Source organism: Tiliqua scincoides, chromosome 7 (assembly GCF_035046505.1).
Source record: "Tiliqua scincoides isolate rTilSci1 chromosome 7, rTilSci1.hap2, whole genome shotgun sequence".
NCBI classification, from domain to species: Eukaryota; Metazoa; Chordata; class Lepidosauria; order Squamata; family Scincidae; genus Tiliqua; species Tiliqua scincoides.
The window spans coordinates 72,075,376-72,088,350 of NC_089827.1; the positions used below are offsets into that span (position 1 = coordinate 72,075,376).

The 12,975-nt window shown below is 45.3% G+C and overlaps 1 pseudogene; it reads right to left on the bottom strand.

Annotated features, from left to right (window-relative positions):
- Nucleotides 1-251: 251 nt before the first annotated feature.
- Nucleotides 252-368, bottom strand: LOC136658054 (5S ribosomal RNA; annotated as a pseudogene).
- Nucleotides 369-12,975: the final 12,607 nt, after the last annotated feature.

Below are 12,975 nucleotides of genomic sequence, written 5' to 3' on the forward strand. Positions count from 1 at the left end.
CTTCTCTGTCCAACTTCTTGCCTCTGGTGCCCTTCCTTCTCTTTCTACTCTCTGATTTGGATAATGAAGACAGAAAGAAACAGGAAATGTGGAGGGGTGGGGAGTGCTGATAGAGGCTGTGTTTGTTTTTCAGCTTCCAGCTCTAGAGAACTGGTTCTCCCCCCCCCCCCCAACTAGGAACATGTTCATTTTTCACCTTCTAGCACACTTGCCATAGTTGGCAACCTTCAGTCTCAAAAGACTATGGTAGAAGCCTACAGCACCTGGTATTCCCAGGCGGTCTCCCATCCAAGCACTAACCAGGCCTGACCCTGCTTAACTTCTGAGATCAGACAAGATCAGGCATGTGCAGGGTAACAGTTGCAGCTAGAATGCTAGCTAGCTTTCCTGAGAGCTCAGTGCTATAAAACATGGGTGCCTCCAGAGGATGTCTCCTCTGTTGTGAGAAAACTACTGGGCGCAGCCATCATGGATGGCAAATAGAGAAGAGGATGGAGGGTTTTTTTCCACCCTTCCCCCTATTTACCATCCATGATGGCTGCACCCACTAGTTTCCTTGAAACAGAGGAGTTGTCCTCTGGACAAAAGGAGCCATCCATTCTCAAGATTTTAAAAGCATAATACAGAAGTTAATAACTTTAAGGTAACCAATAATTATAAGGCAATGATTCAGGAGGCAGGAGGTCTGGTCTAGAGGGCAGAGCCTCCATTTGCCTGAAGATAACATCCGAAGGTCGCCAGTTCGAGGCCACTGGCACCGTGCGACCTTGAAGCAGCTGACAAGCTGAGCCGAGCTATTCCATCTGCTCTGAGTGTGGGAGGATGGAGGCCAGAATGTGAAACCAGATCAAGAAAGAAACATCTGAATGTTGTGGTTTCTTGAAAGAAAGAACCTTCTTTCAAATTGTAAAAATCCCTACGGGGATTTTAATTGCCTGCCTATGTAAACCGCCTTGAATAAAGTCCGAGGAGAAATCTGAGGACCAAGAAAGGCAGTATAGAAATACCTGTATTATTATTATTATTATTATTATTATTATTATTATTATTATTATTATTATTATTCAGCATCACAAAAACACCCTGAAGTATGTTCAACACCATTTTAGTTCCTGTCTTTAATGCATTGCTTTTCTAGCATGCTAGAGCAGTGTTTCTCAAACGCTGGGTCAGGACCCATTAGGTGGGTTGTGAGCCAATTTCAGGTAGGTCCCCATTCACTTCAATATTTTACTTTTAATATATTAGACTTGATACTACCATGGCATGTGACTGCATTGGGAGAAATGTATTTTTAACAGGTTACTCTATATACTTTTAGTAATGATAGTAAATAGGATTAACACTTGGGTAAGCGTCAGTAGGACTGCAGCCTAGAATTGTTAAAATTTTCCTGTTTGATGATGTCACTTCTGGTCATGACATCACTTCCAGTGGGTCCAGAGTCCCATTCTAAAAAGTGGTGCTAAATGTGTGAAAACCACTGCTGTTATCTATTTCAACGGTGTAACTAGAAGGGATGCAAAGCACTAAGTTTTGCAGGGAGCCTCCCTGTGGCCTGCAAGTGTCTCCCCTTTGAAGCCATTCTGGAAAGGGGGGAGCAAACTGGAGGCATACACTTGGCTCCAAGGCGGCGGAGGAGGGGCCCCTTGCAAGATGCACTAATGCACTGCAAAACTTAGTGGTTTGCACCCCGTCTAGCTACGCTACTAATCTATTTTCATGTCTGCCACATTTCCCAATTTTTAAAAAATAAACTCTACCAAAACTGCAGGGAAAGCCCTCTGCACTACAAAACAAATTCCCGCTTTGTGGCTTTTTGAGCATTGCCATAATTACATTCCAGAACATCAAATTGGCAAACCATGCATACACACAATGTACAATTGCCATCTATCATTTAGAAAGAATGCACTGAAACGCATTTAACTAACTGGAAAGTGATAATGGTCTAGAGAAAGGTAATGGCACACACACTTAACTTGTCTGACTTGCTTGAATGCTACTGCTTTACAACTGCCATTTTTGAGCAGCTTACTGAAAGAGGATGAATACTGAAGAAGAAAAACAACACCATAAAAATTAGGTTTGAGCAGATTATTCTTCCCTTCCAGTGATGCTTAGCTAGCAGCAAAAGTTGCATTTAAAAATATTCACCTATCATTTCATTGCACTACTTTCCCCTCTCTCTTTAAGCTGTAGTCCAGCAGTTTTCAAAGTGTGGGTCACGACCCAATTTTTGGTGGGTCACAAGACTGATAAACTGATAGCTGACAAGAAAAATGTTTTGAGCCCTATAGAAAGCGAAACTGAGCAACTTGTGTGTGTGTTTACTCATGAGTAGGAAAAGCTGCATTCAAAGGGCAGGCTGAAGGGAATTCAATGCCACCAGAATGATTCCAATCCGATTAACGCAGGCCTCCACAAACTCTTTGGAAGGAAGTTCCTCCCCAGTTGACAAGGAAAATGTATTGAGCCCTATGGGAAGTGAAACTGAGAGCGCAGTCCTAACCCCTTATGTCAGTGCTTTCCAGCACTGACATAAGGGCAATGCAGCTCTGAGGTAAGGGAACAAACACTCCCTTACTTTGAGGAGGCCTCCGGGAGTGACACCCGACTGCAGGATGCAGCACATGTCCCACTGGCACTGGAAAGCATTGACATAAGGTGTTAGGATTGCACCCCAAGTCACACTTGCACATTTACTCATGAGTATACAAACATGCCTCAGCTCTTATGAAAGGACAGGCAAAGGGGCACACAAGGCCATCAGAATGCTGCCTAGTCAATGGACCTCAATAAATGCTCTAGAAGGAGTCCAGGAAAATAATAGTTTATGAACATCATAAAGGTGGTGGTAGAATAGAATCTTTCTCACTTAGTCATTGGTGTCAGTGATAACATATTTTGGTGCTTGAAATACTTTCTCTTTCTCCACATAATTCAGGTTCAGTGCACTGTCCCAGGAGCACATTCTCATGCATAGTGTCGCTGTCTATATGAATCTAACTGACTGGTCTATAATTTGGATTGGAATTCAGAATGCTTGGTTTCTTCCCACCGATCAGCACACACAGCTCCACCCTTGCTTTGAATATTCTTTAGAGCCAACCAGGCTGCCAGCCTTGCAGGTTGCCTGACAGCTTCTCTCAAGATACAACCACTGAAATGATTCACTCCAGACTAATTATATTGTGACTGCAACCAAGCAGTTCTTGGAACTAAACAATGCTAGTGTCTGCTTCTACTGGCACTCATGTGGATGACTCTTTAAAACCCACCTGTTCCTTAAGGCAATCAAGCTCTCGCCCTTTCCTCCTGTGTAAACAACTTACTAGAAGGTCTTGCTAGAAGAAGCAAAATCAGCAGTACATCTGAGTCCCATTTGCTCTCCAGCAACGGTCTCAATGTTGCCATGCTTCAGGTGTGCTGGTCTTCTACCTTTTATGTATCTCCTCTTACAGTTTACCTGGCAGGACACCTGGCAGGACAAAGTTCCAACCAACACAGTCCTGGAACGAGCTGGAATCCCTAGCATGTATGCACTGCTGAAACAGAAACGCCTGTGTTGGCTCAGTCATGTCGTGAGAATGGGCAATGGCTGGATCCCAAAGGATCTCCTCTATGGAGAACTCGTGCAGGGAAAGCATCCTACAGGTAGACCACAGCTGCAATACAAGGACATCTGCAAGAGGGATCTGAAGGCCTTAGGAGTGGACCTGAACAGGTGGGAAACCCTGGCCTCTGAGCGGCCCGCTTGGAGGCAGGCTGTGCAGCATGGCCTCTCCCAGTTTGAAGAGACACTTGGCCAACAGACGGAGGCAAAGAGGGAAAGAAGGAAGGCCCATAGCTAGGGAGACAGACCAGGGACAGACTGCACTTGCTCCTGGTGTGGAAGGGATTGTCACTCCCGGATTGGCCTCTTCAGTCACACTAGACGCTGTTCCAGAACCACCATTCAGAGCGCGATATCAGAGTCTCCCGAGACTGAAGGATGCCAATGATACTTACGGTTTAGCTGCACAATAAAATCTGATGTCATCTTTTAGAAGAGGTGACGTCTTCTAAAGGAAAACATTTCTGCAGCACTGTAGTGTTCAAACAATGTCCTGGGGAACCCTGGGAAAGCTTATTATGGGTTCCTCAATCAGAAGATCCATAAAGATGGGCAAGTTTCCTTGAAAAGCACACTTGCCCTCCCCCCAGAACTATTTTTCCATGCAATGTGCATTTAGTGTGTTCCTGGGCCCATTTTCCGAACACAAACAGGATAAAGATGAAGGCCAAGTCCAATGCAGTGAGCTCCTGGCTCTTCAGGGACAAGCTCATCTCTTGACCTGGAGAAGCTGACTGAGATGAAGTGGCATGGTATTTAGTTGAGACCTTCAGAGATATGGTAGAAATCACCCCACCTGCACATCAGTGACACACTGGGTGACGGAGAGAATCTTTTAGAATGAACCTATTCCTCTGGTGATGAACTGATTTCTTCTTATGCTGAGGATATGCCTCAGGGTTGCAAAATACTGCTGTAGCAGATGCATTATAAATTCTCTCACGCCTAGGCAATGGTGCTGTCACTCAGTGGCATAGCTAGAGGGGGGAGCAAAGCACTAAGTTTTTGCAGGGAGCCGGACCCAGAATGGCTCTGAAGGGGAGGGGGAGGGGCTACTTGCATGCGGTGAAGCTCCCTGCAAAACTTAGTGCTTTGCACCCCCTCTAGCTACACCACTACTCTTGCTAACACCTGGAAGCCAAAAGCAATACTAGTAGCATTTGCCAATATTTATCAAGTCAGCGTAGCGAACCTCAAATCCTAAACATAGCTGCCTGCAAAGCTTGAACAGTGGTATATTCTGTGAGACTGTGCCAGCATTCCAGTTCATATGCCCCCTTCTGAGCCCCTATTGCTGATGTAGCACATCTTAGCAAGAGGATACAAAGTGCAAGCTGAGCTTTTTTACTTGAGAATATTTTTATTCCCCTGACACTTTGCAACTACTTTAAATAAGCTACCTGATAGTGTTTTATATTTGTGATTTTATTTATCTCTTGGATCTCTAACTGAACAGGATTTATTTTTTTCAGCAAATACTGAGTTATTCTGTAGGCTGTTTTACATTTACCCTGATATGCAGCTTTCTCCAATTATCAGCCTCTCTTCGTACTTTGTTTGTAAGGACAAATGGGATCTTTCTGGATGGATAAATAATTGGCATTATTAATCTGTTTGTAATCCTTCTCAACATTCTGGGTCTTAAGATGCCACTGGAGAATTCTTGCAGGGTGTTTCTTTTGTTCACATGGATGGCTCTGGAATATCCAAACAGCCTGTGTTATTTTTCAGCCACAATCCACCAGGAATTTTTCATCTATAGGCCACACGGAAATGAGCAGATGTTGAACAACAGCTTATTTCATTTCAGTGAGTCTTGGAACAGAGCAAGCCCTGGTAGACTTTCAAATTTCAGATTCAGTTTTGAATAAGGGATGTAAGAATATTTCCAGCAAAACCTTGCTGCAGATCAGACTATTTAGTACTTTTTATATTATTAAGTGACCCCAATTTAATGGCACAAATTGTACCAGTGACAGTATACTGGTATTTTATGTCTTTAATTTCTTGCATAAAATGATCATAATTAGATTGGGTGATCTCATAAATGGCATACTGTGTTTTTGATCCTAACTGAATTTACTGGTAAATAAATACCAGTAAATGTATTTAACATGGAGAGGCTAACAATACCATTCAACGTTTGCCATCTGATTTTGACCTGAGAAATACGATGGCAACTACAAAACTGGCTGAAAAGGGGTGTGTTTGTCAGAGTAGAAATGAAAGCAAAAGATCTATGTGTCTATCGCATCTCAGCACCCTTGAAGAGAGCTATTCCTACTATTGGTGCTGGCCTTTTTGGAACTTACAGGGTAGCATTGCAGAATTTGTTGCTTCAAATCACAGAGTGTTAAATACCTATCAATACCTTTTTACAAGTGCCGCCGCCTAGGGAGGTATGTGGGGCGGCAGCTAGAAATAGGACCTTCTCAGTAGTGGCACCAACGCTATGGAATTCCCTTCCCCTTGACTTAAGAATGGCTCCCTCTCTTGAGACTTTTCGGCGAGGCCTGAAGACCCTTCTGTTTAAACAAGCCTTCTGAGTTTTCGGCCTTTTTAACATCTTTTCAACATCTTTTAATTTTTTACAGGCCTGATTCTTTTATGACTTGCTGCTCTATGCTCTTTTTACCTTTTTACTACTTCTTATCTGACTACTGTTTTTTATGATATGTGTTAATATGCTTTTATCTGTTTTTAAATTATGTTTTTAATCTGTTTTTAACCTGTTATAAGCCGCCTTGAGTCCCTCCGGGGAGAAAGGCGGGGTAAAAATAAAGTTATTATTATTATTATCATCAATACAGTTATGTGTCTAAACTACAAGTTTACAATTTAAGCAAAATTAATCCGCAGTTATGCTGGCTTTACAGGCAAAATTCTAGTCAAATTGAGACATACCCACTTGTTTACAAACTGCAATGTATAGGTCAGTGGTTCTCAAACTCTCTCAGAGAGTTTGAGCCACTCTAAGTGTTTGTGGGGCGAGGGGATGGCAGCAACATGATTGCCACAATCACGCTGCCACCAGGGACAAAGGGGCTTTATTTTTACTTACCTCTGCCAGTAGCAGCTGCTTGGGGGGGGGGGAACCCACATACCCCTCTAGAGGCTCCCTGTGCCTCATAAAAGCTAAAAATAGCAATTGCGACCCACTTCTGGAATGCAACATCCTAGTTTGAGAACCCCTGGTATAGATGAAAGACAGAAAATAGCCCCTGTTCTTTACATTGAGTTGTATCCTAAACTTTGGGACAGCCCAATCTTATGCCTTAGAAACGTCATTCTGAGCGCTATACGATATGGCGTATGCCCTCGAATGCTGGGGCTGCGATCAGATATACACTTTTCTGAGAGTAAATTCCATTAAACACAGTGGGACCCACTTCTGAGAAAACCTTTCTAGGATTGCACTGTGAAACAATGAACAGACTTGCCTGCGCAACTGCTGCACAGGCGGTGGTGACAAAATCTGGCTGTTGTCACCCTGGTTCTGCTGGTAGACACACCATGCATGCCAACACTGGTGCAAATACAGACAGCATAAACCTCAAGATGGGGTGGTGGTATGAGCAGAATGGGAGGAGTCAACATGTCATATTCTAGACAACAGAAACACCCGAATGTCAGCATTTGGAGCATAAACACCAGAAAATCTCAACTCCCTCCACCTCTGCCACCTCACCTATTTTCCTACAGCACAGCATAAGATACAGAATACATAAGAACATAAGAACAGCCCCACTGGATCAGGCCATAGGCCCATCTAGTCCAGCTTCCTGCATCTCACAGCGGCCCACCAAGTGCCCCAGGGAGCACACCAGATCACAAGAGACCTGCAAGGCATTCTGGGAATTGTAGTTTAAGAACATAAGAACAGCCCCACTGGAGCAGGCCATAGGCCCATCTAGTCCAGCTTCCTGTATCTCACAGCGGCCCACCAAATGCCCCAGGGAGCACACCAGATAACAAGAGACCTGCAAGGCATTCTGGGAATTGTAGTTTAAGAACATAAGAACAGCCCCACTGGAGCAGGCCATAGGCCCATCTAGTCCAGCTTCCTGTATCTCACAGCGAACCACCAAATGCCCCAGGGAGCGCACCAGATAACAAGAGACCTGCATCCTGGTGCCCTCCCTTGCATCTGGCATTCTGACATAGCCCATTTCTAAAATCAGGAGGTTGTACATACACATCATGGCTTGTACCCCGTAATGGATTTTTCCTCCAGAAACCTATCCAATCCCCTTTTAAAGGCGTCCAGGCTAGACGCCATCACCACATCCTGTGGCAAGGAGTTCCACAGACCGACCACACGCTGAGTAAAGAAATATTTTCTTTTGTCTGTCCTAACCCGCCCAACACTCAATTTTAGTGGATGTCCCCTGGTTCTGGTATTATGTGAGAGTGTACAGGGGGCCCTCATTATCCACGGGGGTTCCTTTCCAGAAAGTTCTGCTTCCCCAGTCATCAGAATGCCTTATACAGGCATAAAAACATCACTTCCCATTCCCCAAGAAACCAGAAGTTGCTTTTTTTTTTTTTTCCCTCCCCAAAATGGGCATTTTGAGGGTTGGGAAGGCCACATGTGATCTTCCCAGCCCTCATATTACCTTCAGGAACCAATCAGACTGCAGCTCTAGTTGGGTTCGAGGGCTCCAAGTGGGCCCAAATCCAAGGTTGGGAACCCATGGATGATCAAAATCTGTGGGTTCCAAATCCATGGATACTGAGAGACCACTGTATAGTCTGCAGCCACCAAAGCATACCAACTCAGTGCTCAGAGGACAGGATGTGTGGCATGGAGCTATACCTGTCTGACCTCATGTTTATGGACACTTAGAGCATGCACACAGAACCTTGATGGAAACCACGGGGAATGGGCATTTTGAGTGCATTCGAATGCACCATGTTACACACATTGAAAGAAATTTCCCTTCTCCTGCTTCACCCAGTCCCATTTCTCTTGGGAAATGGGTGAGTGTCCCAGTGCCCTAGGACATATATCTACGAATCCAAATTTCTCTTTAACCCTCGGCTCCCTGGAAGCAAAATACTGTTGGCCTGTTTTTGCCCAAATAGGATTTTTGTTTCTGAAAATATCTAACTATTCACAAAATCCAGAGATCAGTACCTACCCAGAAAGCACCATCTTTTTTGTGGGTTGTCCTATTTGGACTACAAATTCCTCAGCACGGGGATGGAGGCTTTAGAAACAGATGGATAGAAAAAGTACAAAGCTTTCAGGTGAGCAATCAGTTCTTGGTGACCTTGAGCAACAAGAGCAGCCTACTGTCTCTGTGTTCATTAATGCATCTCTGTTACATAAGAGCCGCTGACTGATGACTTATTTTGTGCATACAAAGGATCCCGAAACAAAATGCTAGAAATGACAAGTTTAAATATGCAGCAGAGGGAGGAACTTTATGGATTTGTATTCTCACGCTGTCCTGAAACGAAAAGAAAGAGATAAAACCACAGATCCATCTCAGACTCCAGGACATGATATAATTACATCTGTGCGTCTTCTTTCATTTGGACTTTCGTGTAGTTTAATAGTTTGTGTGCTCTGCAAGATTTTGTCAAGATTCCTGGAAGCAGCCTTTTCACACCTCCCTGAGATATTATGGCTCTCTGTCCCGTCTTTTCATTAACCCAAACTTAATTAAACAACTCTAAGATTCCCCTCCAGGGCAGTTCTAGCAGCGGGTCTGGCTGTATCAGTGTGAGGTCAATATGTTAGGCAGAAAGTCCAGCAGTGCTCCTGCTCTAGGCAATCCTTACTTAGACAGGTTGAACTCTCCAATAGAAACAGAGTAGAAAATAACAGCCCAATCGTAACCAGAACTGATGCAGTGGCCGTGCTGGGACTTAGCAGGCTGGTGGGGGGGGGGGTTCTCTTCAAGGTAAGGGGACATGTGTTCCCTTGCCCAGGAGAAAGCCCCAACCTGCACCGTGGGTCTACTCCGACCTGCGCCAGCTAATTTGCTGGCACAAGTTCTGATCTCCTTTCTCTGGAACTTGGGCTTGCCCGCTTTGGATTAAGTCCTGGGCTAACAGCCAGCTTTCCTGGTTTTCTCTGCCCCTGGCTGGGGCCTGACAGTTTCCCAGAAGATAAAAATATTTTGAGTTCCATTAAGCTGCTTTTCAGCAGACAGATCTTTCAGCGGAAAATGAATTTCACCATTTCAATGGGGAAGCAGCCCATAGCCTGACATGCCGACGTTTCTTCATTGCTCCTTCCCATACAGCCAAACCGAGCACAATAGAATGTTACTTACATTTAAAGTGTCTGAAGGCGTTGTTATCCAAGCGTTTGCTGCTGCATGTTACTCTATCCCGCCGGCTTATTGAAGCGTGATCTGCAGAGGTGTGGGGAGATACTTGCTCTGCAAATATGTTTCTGCATTTACCTTCTCCTTGTGAACCCATTTCTGAATCAGATGAGTTGCATGGTGACTGGATGGTCCTGATCCGCAGCAGGGATTTGAACAACATCACTGCGGAACTGTTTAATGTCTTATAACTATGAACAGTGGTTCATCAGCTGCCAAGGAGGAGTTGTTAGGCTGCAGTCCTGCTCTTGAAGAACAGTAAAGAATAGTTAACCTATATCTTAGAATAATTACAAATAAAGAACTCAAAGAAGGGGCAAATCGCAGTGGTAGAGTACATTGTTTGCACATAAAAGGCCCTGGGTTCAACCCCCAGTATCACCAGGTAGGGCTGAGAAAAAGCCTACCCCCCCCTCAAAGCCTGAAAAACAGCTTCCAGAAAGTGTTAACAAAAATGAACTAGATGGTCCAATGGTGTGACTCAGTGTTAGACTCCTGTATACACGTTGCTATGCTGGTCACCGTCAACAGAGTACACACCTGAATGCACGCAACATTTCACATCCTTGTCAGACTCTGTGCACATCTCTTTCAGTAGCTGTTGCCACCCCTGTTGCTTTTGGAAGTCCACTGCTACCTGACTTCTTAACAGCAATTGATTCTGCATCTAGCAACTGACACTTGCTCCAAGACATATATTATGGATCGGTGAAATGAACACCGTCCATTCCTAAGCCCTGCTTTGTCATTCTATAGTTGGCTATGCTGTCCCCAGGTAGAAGGGGAACAAGTGCGTACCAACTAACTCCACCCCCAGGATTATGTGCTCCATAATTATGTCCTCCACTCTCTCCCGTCTCAGAGTTAGCCTGCAAATGGCAGCATTGAATCTGGGGACACTGCTTCTGAACACCTGGGAATCCCTGAACGCCCTGGAAATTGCATGTCAGGTTCAGCGTTGCCTTCCTCAGATAAACATCGAACCCAGGGATCGCAGAGCTTGTGGCTAAGGACCGCGCTGGTACAAGGGCAGGGTTGGCTGGCACACCTCTGTTCCCCCTCAATCTAAGGACAGCATAGCCACTTTTAGAACATGTGAATAAGGTTATCGTGCAACATTGAACAATTACCCAGGCATTGTGCCCAACCGATGCTGTTGAGATCTCTCAGGGCTCACACTAATAACAAATCTTGTTATTAGCTGTTGTCTCCTTTGGAAATTACTGTATTATCAGCCTCCTCTGTTTGAAGAACTTTGGCAAACTGTGTGGGAGATGAACTATCAGAAACCCAGAGGAAATGGAGACTGTGGTCTTTGACATGATCAACTCCCTTGAATGAACTACAAACCACAGTGGGGAAAACACAAGAAGGCAAAGAACACAAGAACAGCCCCACTGGATCAGGCCATAGGCCCATCTAGTCCAGCTTCCTGTATCTCACAGCGGCCCACCAAATGCCCCAGGGAGCACACCATATAACAAGAGACCTGCAAGGCTTCCTGGGAATTGTAGTTAAGAACATAAGAACAGCCCCACTGGATCAGGCCATAGGCCCATCTAGTCCAGCTTCCTGTATCTCACAGCGGCCCACCAAATGCCCCAGGGGGCACACCAGATAACAAGAGACCTGCAAGGCTTCCTGGGAATTGTAGTTAAGAACATAAGAACAGCCCCACTGGATCAGGCCATAGGCCCATCTAGTCCAGCTTCCTGTATCTCACAGCGGCCCACCAAATGCCCCAGGGAGCACACCAGATAACAAGAGACCTCATCCTGGTGCCCTCCCTTGCATCTGGCATTCTGACATAGCCCATTTCTAAAATCAGGAGGTTGCACATACACATCATGGCTTGTAACCCGTAATGGATTTTTCCTCCAGAAACTTTTCCAATCCCCTTAAAGGGATACTCCCAGAGTATGCACATTTGGGAGCTTTTGTGGCAAGAGAAGGTGAGAGGCCAATTCTACCCATACCAATTTGCAAGAATAGGAACCTCTATTCTATATGACCGTCTAGAAGCAGGAGGAAAACAAAGGCAGCACACTGAGGACAAGGTGACAGGGGAAGAAGAGATGAAAGAGGCTGAAGGCCTAGGAAGATAGATGAGACAGATGAGGAAGAAGAGAGACCAAAGGAAGGGAAGCTGAGCAGGAAAGCGTTGAACGCAGGAGAGGAGATGGAGTCAGGAAAGAGGGGTGGTAAGCAATGGCGTCTCAACCTCATCATCTACCCAGGACAGTGACTCATGGTGTTCCCACTGAGTGCGCAAGTTCAGAAGTAATTGGCAGTGGCACGTTGACATGTTTACATCACTATCAGTTGCTTCTGGCTTGCAAGCATAGCTCATGAGAACAGGAAGCCGTGTGGCTGAAGACATCCAAGGCAGTGCAAGGGTGATACCCTTCAGGGAGGGGCGTGACCCTTACTCTGCTGCCTTCAGCCCTTCCCAGCCTGCCTGACTCAGCCCAAGGCACTTCTCTTTGCTTTGGGGTGGAGTCACTATCTTGGTGGGCCTCAGTTGGAGCTCCCTCCTGCCTGGCACCTGGGGCAGACTGCCTCCCGCCCACCCCTTGTTACGCCACGGGTCGTACCATATATGTGTCCTGATAACTCAGGAATCGTAAAAATAAGAGAAGACACAGGAAACCAAATGGATGTAGATTTAATCTCTTCATTTCCATCTGGCATATAGCGTAAACTCTCCAGTTCTGTCCTTGTAAATCCTAGGATGGGTCAGTCTGTCATTGACAGAGTATTCCAAAAGCTAGTTTTGATTGGAAAAAATCTTCAAGAATAGCTTTGGTCAGAACTGGGAACACTAACGGAGCACTTGGGTTGGGCTATCTGAGTGAAGGGAAATGGAGACAGCTATGAAAAAGTATGCGTTTGAATAGTGGCGAATACAACCCTTTGTCTTTGGAGACGGTTGGCAACCTTCAGTCTCGAAAGACTATGGTATAGGCCTACAGCACCTGGTATTCCCAGGCGGTCTCCCATCCAGGTACTAACCAGGCCTGA